The following is a 10670-nucleotide window of genomic DNA, read 5'->3' on the forward strand; positions in this document are numbered from 1 at the left end:
TGCCATTCAGAATAAAATTCAAGTCAATGTTCGTATCATGTTTGATGAAAAATGTGTATCTTGGATCCATACCTCGATCCTTTTCTCCTGAGATGAACAGTATTGTATTTTTTCCCGATTATAGGTGCATTGGAGTGATACTATGGATCCTACTGTGGGTTTCGAAGCTCACCAAAGTTGTACTAAAACACTTGGACACAATTTTAAGTTCTTTATTTAAATTTTGAATCCGTTATCTCTTTTTTTTTTTTCATTTTTTCGGTTTGATTATCGGCAAACTTGGCAAAACCGCTCAAGCTAGTTCTCAAAAATACACAACATGACATACTTGGCGTATGTAAATATCTAGGGAGCCTTGAACATGACATGGTTAAAAAAAATAAAATAATTTGTGGCCACAAATTCTTAATATTAGGATGCATAATGCAGTACAAAAAGGCAGTACATCGTAGATACGTAAGTAATTTACTTTTAAAGAAGGAAGCCTAAAGAGTGCAAGTCTGCTACTGCAGCCTCAACAAAAAAAGAATCTCTAAAATATCCACGTAGAAATGACTGACCTTGAGTTTTTGAAGTGTGTTGTCACATTTACTCAACCACATGTATTAACATATTAATCATTGCTTACGTATTTTTTGGTTTGATTTGGAAACGGAATGTTCGGGAATGTTACATACCAGGTTCACTCAGATAAGCCATCAGGAAGAAAACTAACCTTTGTTTACTTCATTTAAGACTCACTGTCATTTATTCTAGTCCATTGTTAGGGTGTTCAGATAATCACTAACATACAATGGAGTGTAAAGATGCGACAGAAACAGTTGTTACTTCATAGTTAAATCGGACATTCTCTGAGAAGATTCTGTATTTTATCTCTTTTGTTGCAAGTAAAAATGTTCTAATCTCTGATTTCTATTTGTTCACAGATTTAAGTCAGATTCCTTGCCTGACAATTACGAAGCAGAGTGCGGAAATAGAACCTTCCAAATCCAGAGTCTTGAACTTTACCAGTCAAGCTATCCGGATGACAGCAAAAATAGTAGATTCAAAAACATTTTTAAAATTCAAGTATTTTTTGGCCATAAAATAATTACAATAATAGTGTAATAGTGTAGAACTAAATAATTGTGTTGTACTGTTAGTGTTGTATAGGCTAGGTTTGCATTTCTTGTACGTACAGTTTTTAAAAATAATATTTCAACTTGTGTGTGTAGTTATTACTGTATATTTCTTTTAATTTGTGTGTGTAAATTGAGCTGCTGTGACCATGTCCTCTCCCCACTGTGGGATTAATTAAGTAATCTTATCTTATCTTAATTGCTTCTTTTTTTTTTAACTTTGTCATTGAGCTCCGTATATATCGGTCACGGTTCGGTTTAATGTTTATAGTCATGGATCGACCTTCAGATAAAAACGGTAAAACTCATTTTCACTTCTTCACTGGTTTATTGACTACAGTTTACTGAAACACGCATCTTAACGTGTCAAGAGTCACAGGCTAATGTTACTTCAGAGAAAATAAGATAATTTTTCAAAACAAAACACATATCAGAGAGTAAAAATAAATAGGAGAAAAAACATTTTTTTAATAAGAAATTCCTAATGGACCAGTATCGGTACCCGGACAGAGAGTCGGGGTCCACTGTGTTATTGTCCCAGTATTTATTTGCAAACATTCTCCTCCTGATCAAACCCACCAGCGTTATCGTTATAGCTCCACCATCCCGGCCGGAGGCGCACATTAACACTTATCCCTTTACCACAAGTGACACGGCATTAGAGCCGAAGCTTAATTTACTCGGTGGCGGGGACGAGAGAGGAGCAAGTGTAAGTAAGTGTTAAACAGGTACGAGCACTGATGCTACAAGAAGCCGCGATAACAAATGACTCGAGGGGGCGAGGGGCAAGAAAGAGGGGGCGACTCGCGACTGTACACTGAGCACTAATGACTCATAAAGCATCGCTGCCACCTCAACTTGACAAATGGCAAATGTCAGCGGCATATTCTCCCGGTAGGCATAATTTTATTAAGTGCAAATATCACTGTGCTCCTTAGGAGACACTCAAAGGTTAGACCAGCAGCTGCAGCAGTTTCATAGCCGGGACTTTTTTTTTTTGCCCGAGCGTCTCCCCTGAGCTGACGGACGAGAACCAGTCAAGCATGAGAAGCTCCTCCAAACCACTGGCAATATATATATAAAAAAAAGAAGCTCATTTAATGTTTATTTAAATCTGGGGACGCTAATGTAATAAAGGACGGTGAGGTCGGAGCGACGGTCATAAAAAAGTCAGGAGCGAAAACGGGATCATTTTTTTCTCATTTGTTGGTGCTGGTAATTTGTTCACTCGCTCACCCATGCAGGGTCTTTATGTTTAATGCAGGCCTCTAGAGGGAGGGGGGAAGGAGGGGAGAAAGGGGGGAGTAAGGAAATGGAAAGACAAGGCAATAGGGGGTACCCAGAGAGATTAGCCTCCACCTCTCAGTGTGAGAGACGGAGGTGGATGAATATCAACAATTAAAGTGGGCCCCAGATGCTAATGGGGGACTTCATATCTGACTCTGCTCGATACACCTGCCAAATAATTGATAGGCGGGCTAAAAATAGACGTCGTGACAGTCAGGCTTGACCTTAAACGTTTCCCTTAAATGACATCGTTTTTCAATATTTAAATAATATTGTTAAGAAAAGAAGGACTCGCTGTCAGGTGGAGCGACTCTTTGACGAGTGCTCGGCCTGACAACCCGTCAACCGGGACTCGCTCAGCTGTTACCGCGAGGTTTCCTTCCCCCTGACCCGGCCATTGATCAGGGTCACGCCCATGCGGCGGAACAATGGCGCGACCCCACTGCCGGCGAAGACACCCTGTGACTTTCGTTTACAGGAAGAGTTACTGCTGTCAGCTCGACTTAAGGAGGCCCGGCGACGACAACTCGCCTCCGACTCGCCACGATGGCTTTTACGTGTGTTTTTAGCCCCGTTTCTGGGAAAATGTCACACTGTGCGGTTTTCATCATGAATAAATGTTAAATAAGAAAGTTCATACAGTTTTGGGATTTGAGACGTTGATATTGAAGCGTCATGACAAGTGAAGAGTTCGCTAAGTTTGATCAGACCTTTAAGTTTTCAGCATTACTTTTGTTTTCCTTTTTAAAATCAATGCGATGAAGGACAATTGGTCGAGTGTTGCATTTGCTATAGCGAAAAAAAGGGCTTTTCCTCAGAATTCCACTCTGGACACAGTCCAATGATCCACCTATACAGCAAAAATATTTGTTAAAACTGAAGAAAAGTCCTGTTAAAAACCCTATATGTGGTTTGAAAAAAATAGTAATACTGTTCCCTAGTGTGGGAATTGTGTAACTGCAGCGTTGTGAATTCTAAAATGTTCTTGTACTTTTATTTACAAAACTGGAAAAAGGTTCTTGATACATCTCGTTTTATCTTCATGGTAACTTCAAAAAAGTCTTTCAGTAGCTCATGAAAACACTGTTGCTGGTGTAAAGCAGTTCCGTGGTCTCATGACACTTTCGGACTCATTGGGCGACTTGTCCAAGTCACATGTTAAATTAAACCAATCATTACAGAAAACGTAAGAGGGAAAAATGTCAAAATGTTGCATATTTATGCTTTAAGTTCATTTCAAGGGTCTACAGTTAATTGAAGAAGTATCTGGCTAACCAGGAAATACGTTAATAACTTCTAAACTCAAGATAAAAGTATATCTTAATAAGGTACTTTGCTGGAAAGGGTCGCAGTATGATAAATTGACTTGATATGATTAATAAATGTAGGATTTTCTGGATGCGAAAGACAATTTTTTTGCTAAAATAAAGATTAATAATCTTATTTCTGTTAACCCATTATTAACAATACTATCCATCACAATTTGACTAATGATTATCCCATCTAAAAATAAAATACACCTGCAGGATTCTTTCATTTCTAACATTAATTCCCATGTTGCGTTGGCGATAAAAGTTTATGATTCAGATTCTAATATCTTCAGTTATACAAAGCAAACAAAGACCAGATAACGCCGGAATGATCTGTACAGTTTAAAAAATTCAAAACGTTTCTATTACTCGTGTATGAAATTTTTAAAAATACATGCAGCTTAAGAAATGCATTCAATGTGAGAGAGATAGAAAAAGAGAATGTGTAAAAAAAAAATAGTGAAAGAAGTCATAGTGTTTATCGAGTCAGTTCATTTTAAAGTTCGTTTTTCAAGTCATCTCACTCAAATCACTCAAAACCCTACTGTATATTGGTTGCAGTTTCAGTTCTATCTCAAGTCCTATAACACCAAGTATATAACGTAATATATATTTATAAGTAATAACGTCCTAATAATGTTGAAAAGATTCCAGATTTAAAAAAAAAGAATAATCTTGGAAAACTGACTCGACAAACGTACTACAGGTTTAAAACACAGTTTTCCTGATGAATAGTTTAAAATCAAAGAAATCAAACAAGGAAATGAAGACTGAAGTGATCTTTGATAATACTCTTTATTTACTCTTGATACTCTCTTTTTTTGTAACCCTTCAAACCAGACAACATCAAATATCTTGATATATTTGTCAAAATGTTAGTTTATAAGTTGAAGAATATCATTAAAACATCGTCAGTAGGAGTCCAGCACAGCAAGTGTCCGAAATTGATCAAAGTATTTTTTTTTCTGCTACTTCGAGCATCTCTTCCGCACAGTTACTGTATTTCCTGTCTTATATGTCACCATGAATAATGGAGCAACAGCTGACAGCACTTGCTAGCGTTCCCGTCTAATGATCGCTACCCGTCCAGTTGCCTGAAATATCGATCTCTGGAGCGAGAAACGTACACGATGTGCCGAAACATCCGAGGCCTGCTTTGAACCCTGCGTTTCCCACCTCTGCGGCGTTAACAAACACACACACTGGTGTCGGCTGTGCAGCTGGTTTTACTCCTTAAGGGTGTGTGTGTGTCTTGGTGCAAGTCCCCAGCCACTTCCCAGTATCACTCCTCGGCACTGTCTCCGCCAGCGCTGTCATAAGAAAATGTGACAGCGTGTCAATCAGGGCCGGAGCCTGGGGTGCCATAGCGACAAGAGGGTTTTTGGCAGAACACTTTTGTGAGCAGCACCAGGGAGAAGGCAACAGCAGGGATCACACCACAGTGCAAATCAACTTAACCCGCCGTCAGAGCTCACTCATCTTTTTTTTTTTCACCCCCTCCCTCCTTCTCTCTGATTCATCCGACCATCGTCCTGATCTCAATCCTGGCCACCGCACCAAAGACGAGCCAGCGGGAGAGACGGAATATTTTTTCCTGATGCCTACGGTACGAGGGGTCATCTCTTGTGGATAATCCAAGTATCCATCTCCATCGTCCTTCGGGCCTCCGGCGCCGCATTAGGGCGGGCGACTCTCCACCGTCCCTGAGCTTTGATGTGTTGTGATGGCTCTGTCAGGTTTTGGGGAGACGAGCCAGAAACACCTGTGGAGGCATTCAGTGCACATGATGGGATTGGACAGTGCCGACTCGGACCCGTCTGTCGGCCCGCTGTCATGGTCAGCTCTGACAACCGCTGTGTTGGAGACGGAAATCTCTGATGGACAATTGATGAAGAACAACCATGGCCGTCAAACTGCACTTGGAAACTGCACTTGCACTGGAAATCATCTAATCTTTGACTATATCTCCGTGCAAACAATAGAATGTTTGAGACTTAGCATCAATGCTAACACTGGCTACAATGGTCCTGCTGAGGTATTGACATCTTCTTAATGCATAAATCACAACTAATAACTAGTGATGGTCTGATGAAGCTTCATGAAACACGGTCATTATTTTCAGAGTCCACTAGATGGCGGTCTCTGCACTATGTTCTAATGAAACATGACATCATTTTTAAACTGATGGCGCCACCTACTGACCTCTAAACAACATGACACTGTTTCATGAAGCTTCATCAGACCATCGCCACTAATAACCTCAATATTGGACCAATGCATCAACTAGTTATACATGTCAACTGTTTCTTTTCAACATATAATAATTTGAGCGACAGAGGATAACGGAGGCGTACATCACCATGTCTGATCATAAGTTAAGATTAAGTTACATGAGGATAGACTTTTAGTTAAAGGGCACCTAATGTGAAAAACCCAACTCTCCTGACTTATTCACATGTTGGAAGTGTTGAAGTCGTCCTCTTCAAAATGCAGTAGGTGCATTGCTGCGTTTTGAAGTTATAACTTAATAAAGTTCTCCAGTCTGAAATCTCGCCAAACGAGACTAAAAACAAACATTCTGACGTCACTCTGGTGGAGGTGTCCTCCCCTAGAAACCCTAAATCAGTTAAGAACCTACATGTTAATCCTGAAACAAAATAAATATTTATGTAAACATGGTGAGAGTTACTTCTGCCTTTAGGTGTTTTTGTAATGTGAACATTAGGCAGCAAACCTTATTTTTATTTTTCGTTTTTAACGTACAAAACGGGAGTTTCAGGGGTGAGTTTGAAATTTACTTGAGTCCATGAATGCAACTCGTGTTTTTGTGACCGATCAGAGCAGAGTGGGCGTGGTTGCTTGGATGAGACTTCTCTGCAAAAACAGCGCATTTGAAGTGAGCGGGGCTTAACAAATTTTGTAATGTAAATATATTTATAAAATGAGAGTTTTGTACAAAAACAAACAAACTAAAGAGTATAATAGAGGTCCTAGAACAATTTAAGAGACACTTAAATCGGAACATTAGGTCCCTCTTATTTAAGACCGCCTCAGGTGATGGCAGAGAGTGTCAAGACCAGTCCAATGTATCTCCTTAATGGGCCTTTATCGTTCCTCAAGATCATTTCTTAAAGCTGGCCCTCAAAACTAAGGAATGAGGATCATTTGGCAACTTAACCCTTGTGTTATGTCAGGGTCAAAGTGATCTGAAGGCCCGAAAACGAATGTGTTTGTGGCACCCCTTGTGTTGTGAACAACCTCCCTGGCTCCCTATAAATATGTATGCAGTGGTAGAGGTTATTCACTATTTTACAGAGGCAACACAAGGGATATCACAAACACAAATGTTTTCAGGACTTCTGGTCACCTTGACCCTGAGATTACACTACAAGGGATTACAAGGGTTAAAAGCAGATACATGATAATAAGTCACCCATTACCGTCAACATCAAATCGAGTGATGTTTACAACAATAGAGCCTTCAGGAATTGCCGGCGCGATAATTAGCAGATGCAAAAATTTTAATCGGGGATAAGTTTTGCGAAGCATGATCATACTTCTGGATCAAACGCAGCTATTTAGAATATACTGCAAACTTAGGTTAGCTTGACTAGCTGACCACATGCTATAGTAACAAGTTCACACTAATGCTAGTAACGTTTAAACGTTAAAATTGTATCAATCGAGTAGTGATAAAGTCTTTGAGCGTGTATTGCTGTAGGTTAGCTTGCCTTGACGATCACATGCTAATGTAACAAGTTCACATGCATCAAACTTACCGAGAGAAGATTTTACAGACTGAAACAAAAAAACAATGTTTTTGTTTTACAGATATTATTCCGAGCAGTCACATCCATATTCTTTTCAGTCTAGTTCAGTTACATTCTACAGAGTTTTTTTCAATAAGAATGTTGTACATTGTACATGTACATTGTTGTTACTAATATATTTACTAGTAAATAATTGAGGATGATATTTCAGTGTATTTGTAGGTTGAAGTCCCTCACATATGAAGTGTAACGAGGAAGAGCCTCAAGACAAAATGAGATTGAAAAAGTAAGTCTGACCGTTTCTTCTGGCATTTGAGTCTAGTATTATTCAAGAAAACGGTCTTGTTCAACTTTTATTTTGGTTTACTTCCTGTGTTGGTATTGTCTACATTGCGTGCATTATAACCTCTTTGTTTTCTCGCTTCTTTTTTCCAGGGGTCTTTTGTTTCCCTGTTATTTTCCCCGGTATGGTGGACTCTCTGGTTTTTGGACATCTGGACTTCAAGAGATAATGTAAATAAGTAAGTAAGTAATTTTTATTTGTATAGCGTTTTTCGAGACCAGGGTCACAAAGCGCTTAAACAATCAAAACAATATTCAATAAAGTATATACTTTAAAGGGCAAGATAATACTGAGAACACAACAGGACTCCGGGGTTAGTTTTTAAGGACCATTGTGACATTATTGATGGGGATCTGTGTTATTTATTAAATAGTTGCTTCAGAAAGTATCACATGGCTTCATAAAATTATTCAAAATGAAAATAAACATTAACGTTGACAAAAACACTACACAATACACTGTTGCTAATGTATTGATTAGGTTGAGTTTTATTCTGAATTGTTCGTTTTTATTGGAATATTCTTTTCTTATTGTATGGAATCCACCATAGACAACATAAGGCATAAGTCTTGGTCTAGTTTTTTGGGGAGTTTAAATTAGTTATCGACACATGACAGGCATTTATGTTGCGTCTTGTCTCATATCATAAAAGAGCTACAAAATAATCTTGGTCTAAATAACCAAGACGAAAAACCATAGCGTCAAAGATGAGAAAGAGACCAGGATTAATTGGTCTTAAGACCAAGACCATTAAGAACCACAACAGTACATGAAGGTATGTTCAAGCTACTAACAGCTTCAGGTTCACTCCACTCCATCATCTGCAATATTTATCTGGTCAGTCATGGTCGTCATTGTCCTACGACATCATCATCACATTCTCTCTCACACACACACACACACACACACACACACACACACACACACACACACACACACACACACACACACACACACACACACACACACACACACACACACACACACACACACACACACACACACACACACACACACACACACACACACACACACACACACACACAAACAGTACAGTCGGTATAAGCGCCATCACAGCGGAATGTAAATATGATAAGATCAGATGCCCCCCCACCGAGGGTCCCAGTGGTCACTCGGCGGTGGACAGCCGTCTCCCACGGACACATCTTAATGTGAAAGGCTTTATCATAAAGAATCGCCACATGGTTGTTCTTGGGCCTCATGGAGAGAACAAAAGAGCTCGACACCAGCATCTTTCTCGAGCGCTCGGGTAATGGTTGAATTTTGTCTGTGGAAGCAAATCTGCTCATCTTCAGATGTTAGTCTATGACAGAGGAATTCTGAACGGGATGGATTTGATCGATAAGGCCGGAGCGGTGGGCGGATCTAAGCCCTTACACTGTCCCTGTATCCCTTTAATTTGAGTCTTACATTTTATTTTTCATTTTTTCCCCCATTTTTCTCGTAGATAACATCCACACATTTACCTTATCTGTTGTTTAGGAATCAGGACACGCCTACAGATCTAACCACATGATCCTGACCGTCTTCATTCTGGTCATGGGTAGAAGATTTGTGAGTTACTGCGTCATGACTTTGTCATAATTACTCACTTGGCCTGGATCAATTAAAAGCGAAGACATAATGCTTGTTATATTTTTTACTATTTCTGTTTGAGCAAGATAAGTTATAAGGAGAAGAGATTGTCAGCATTTAACTCTATGTTTGCGTCCGAATAAAAAAAACGATGTTACCGCCACACTAATGAAACAGTTGAAATAAGATACTGCTAATACTGTTGGGTACAATCACAATATGCTTAGAATTACATGCCGATCTCATACTATAACTGGATGGGGGGCCACTAGAGGTCCATTCTTATCCAGACTGGGCCACAGGCTTGCAGGTCTTTCAGCTGTTCTTTTCTGTACGTCTTTGATACAAATTTAACTAAATTATATAGTTTATTGTTTTGTGTGCTTTCAAAGTGTTTTTTTTATTAATCTAATTGTATGTGTTTTTTTTTATTTTTTATCTGTACCATCTTAAATATATATAAATGATAACTTTTGATGATGATGATGATGATGGCAGATTGTTCTTGTGCCACACATTTCAGACTCCTAATATAAAACATGTATCATAGAGAATATTGATGATATATCTTAATCTGTTAATCTATTGTTCATGAAAGATTCAATGGGATTATTCAGAAAAAAAGGTAACATAGAAATTCTAAAATGACCGTGTAATTAAATGGTAATTACTTCATTAATGTTTGGAAATACATTTTTCCAATGTTAAATAGACACATTTTTGTCTTGCTATTGTCTTTTTGTTTGTCAGTAATTCTCAAACCAGTTTCATTGTTTGTTTTTTCTGGGTAAAGGATTCAAGAATGTTTAATATTCCAGATTCGTTCAGTATTTTCCATTCTTCTTACAAATCTGTCTTAATAGCAATATTTATTGTTTTGTATATTTTCTGTATTACTATTATCATTATTATATTCAACTGTCTGTACCTTAAAAGGATGTAGAGAAACCCAAAGTGACGCTTTGTTTAATCAGCACGAACCTGTACTTGATATGTTTTCTCTCAAAACTTCTCAAAGCTTCAGATTCAGCGACTTTTTCATTTTCAAAGGGAAAAACCTTAAGTTTCTCCCGCAGCTTTTTAAAGTAATCTTTCTGATGCACCCTAATGAAGCTCCATTTTTGTTTGTCATCCCCTCCGGTCACAAATGTACGGCGGGATGCTTACTTTGCACTTATGGATCATTAGTATAATGTGCCGTCATTGCTTTTCTTCGGTCCACGCCTGATATTAGTGGCCGCGATGG

The sequence above is a fragment of the Callionymus lyra genome, chromosome 12 (assembly GCF_982586985.1).
Source record: "Callionymus lyra chromosome 12, fCalLyr1.hap1.1, whole genome shotgun sequence".
Lineage (NCBI taxonomy): Eukaryota > Metazoa > Chordata > Actinopteri > Syngnathiformes > Callionymidae > Callionymus > Callionymus lyra.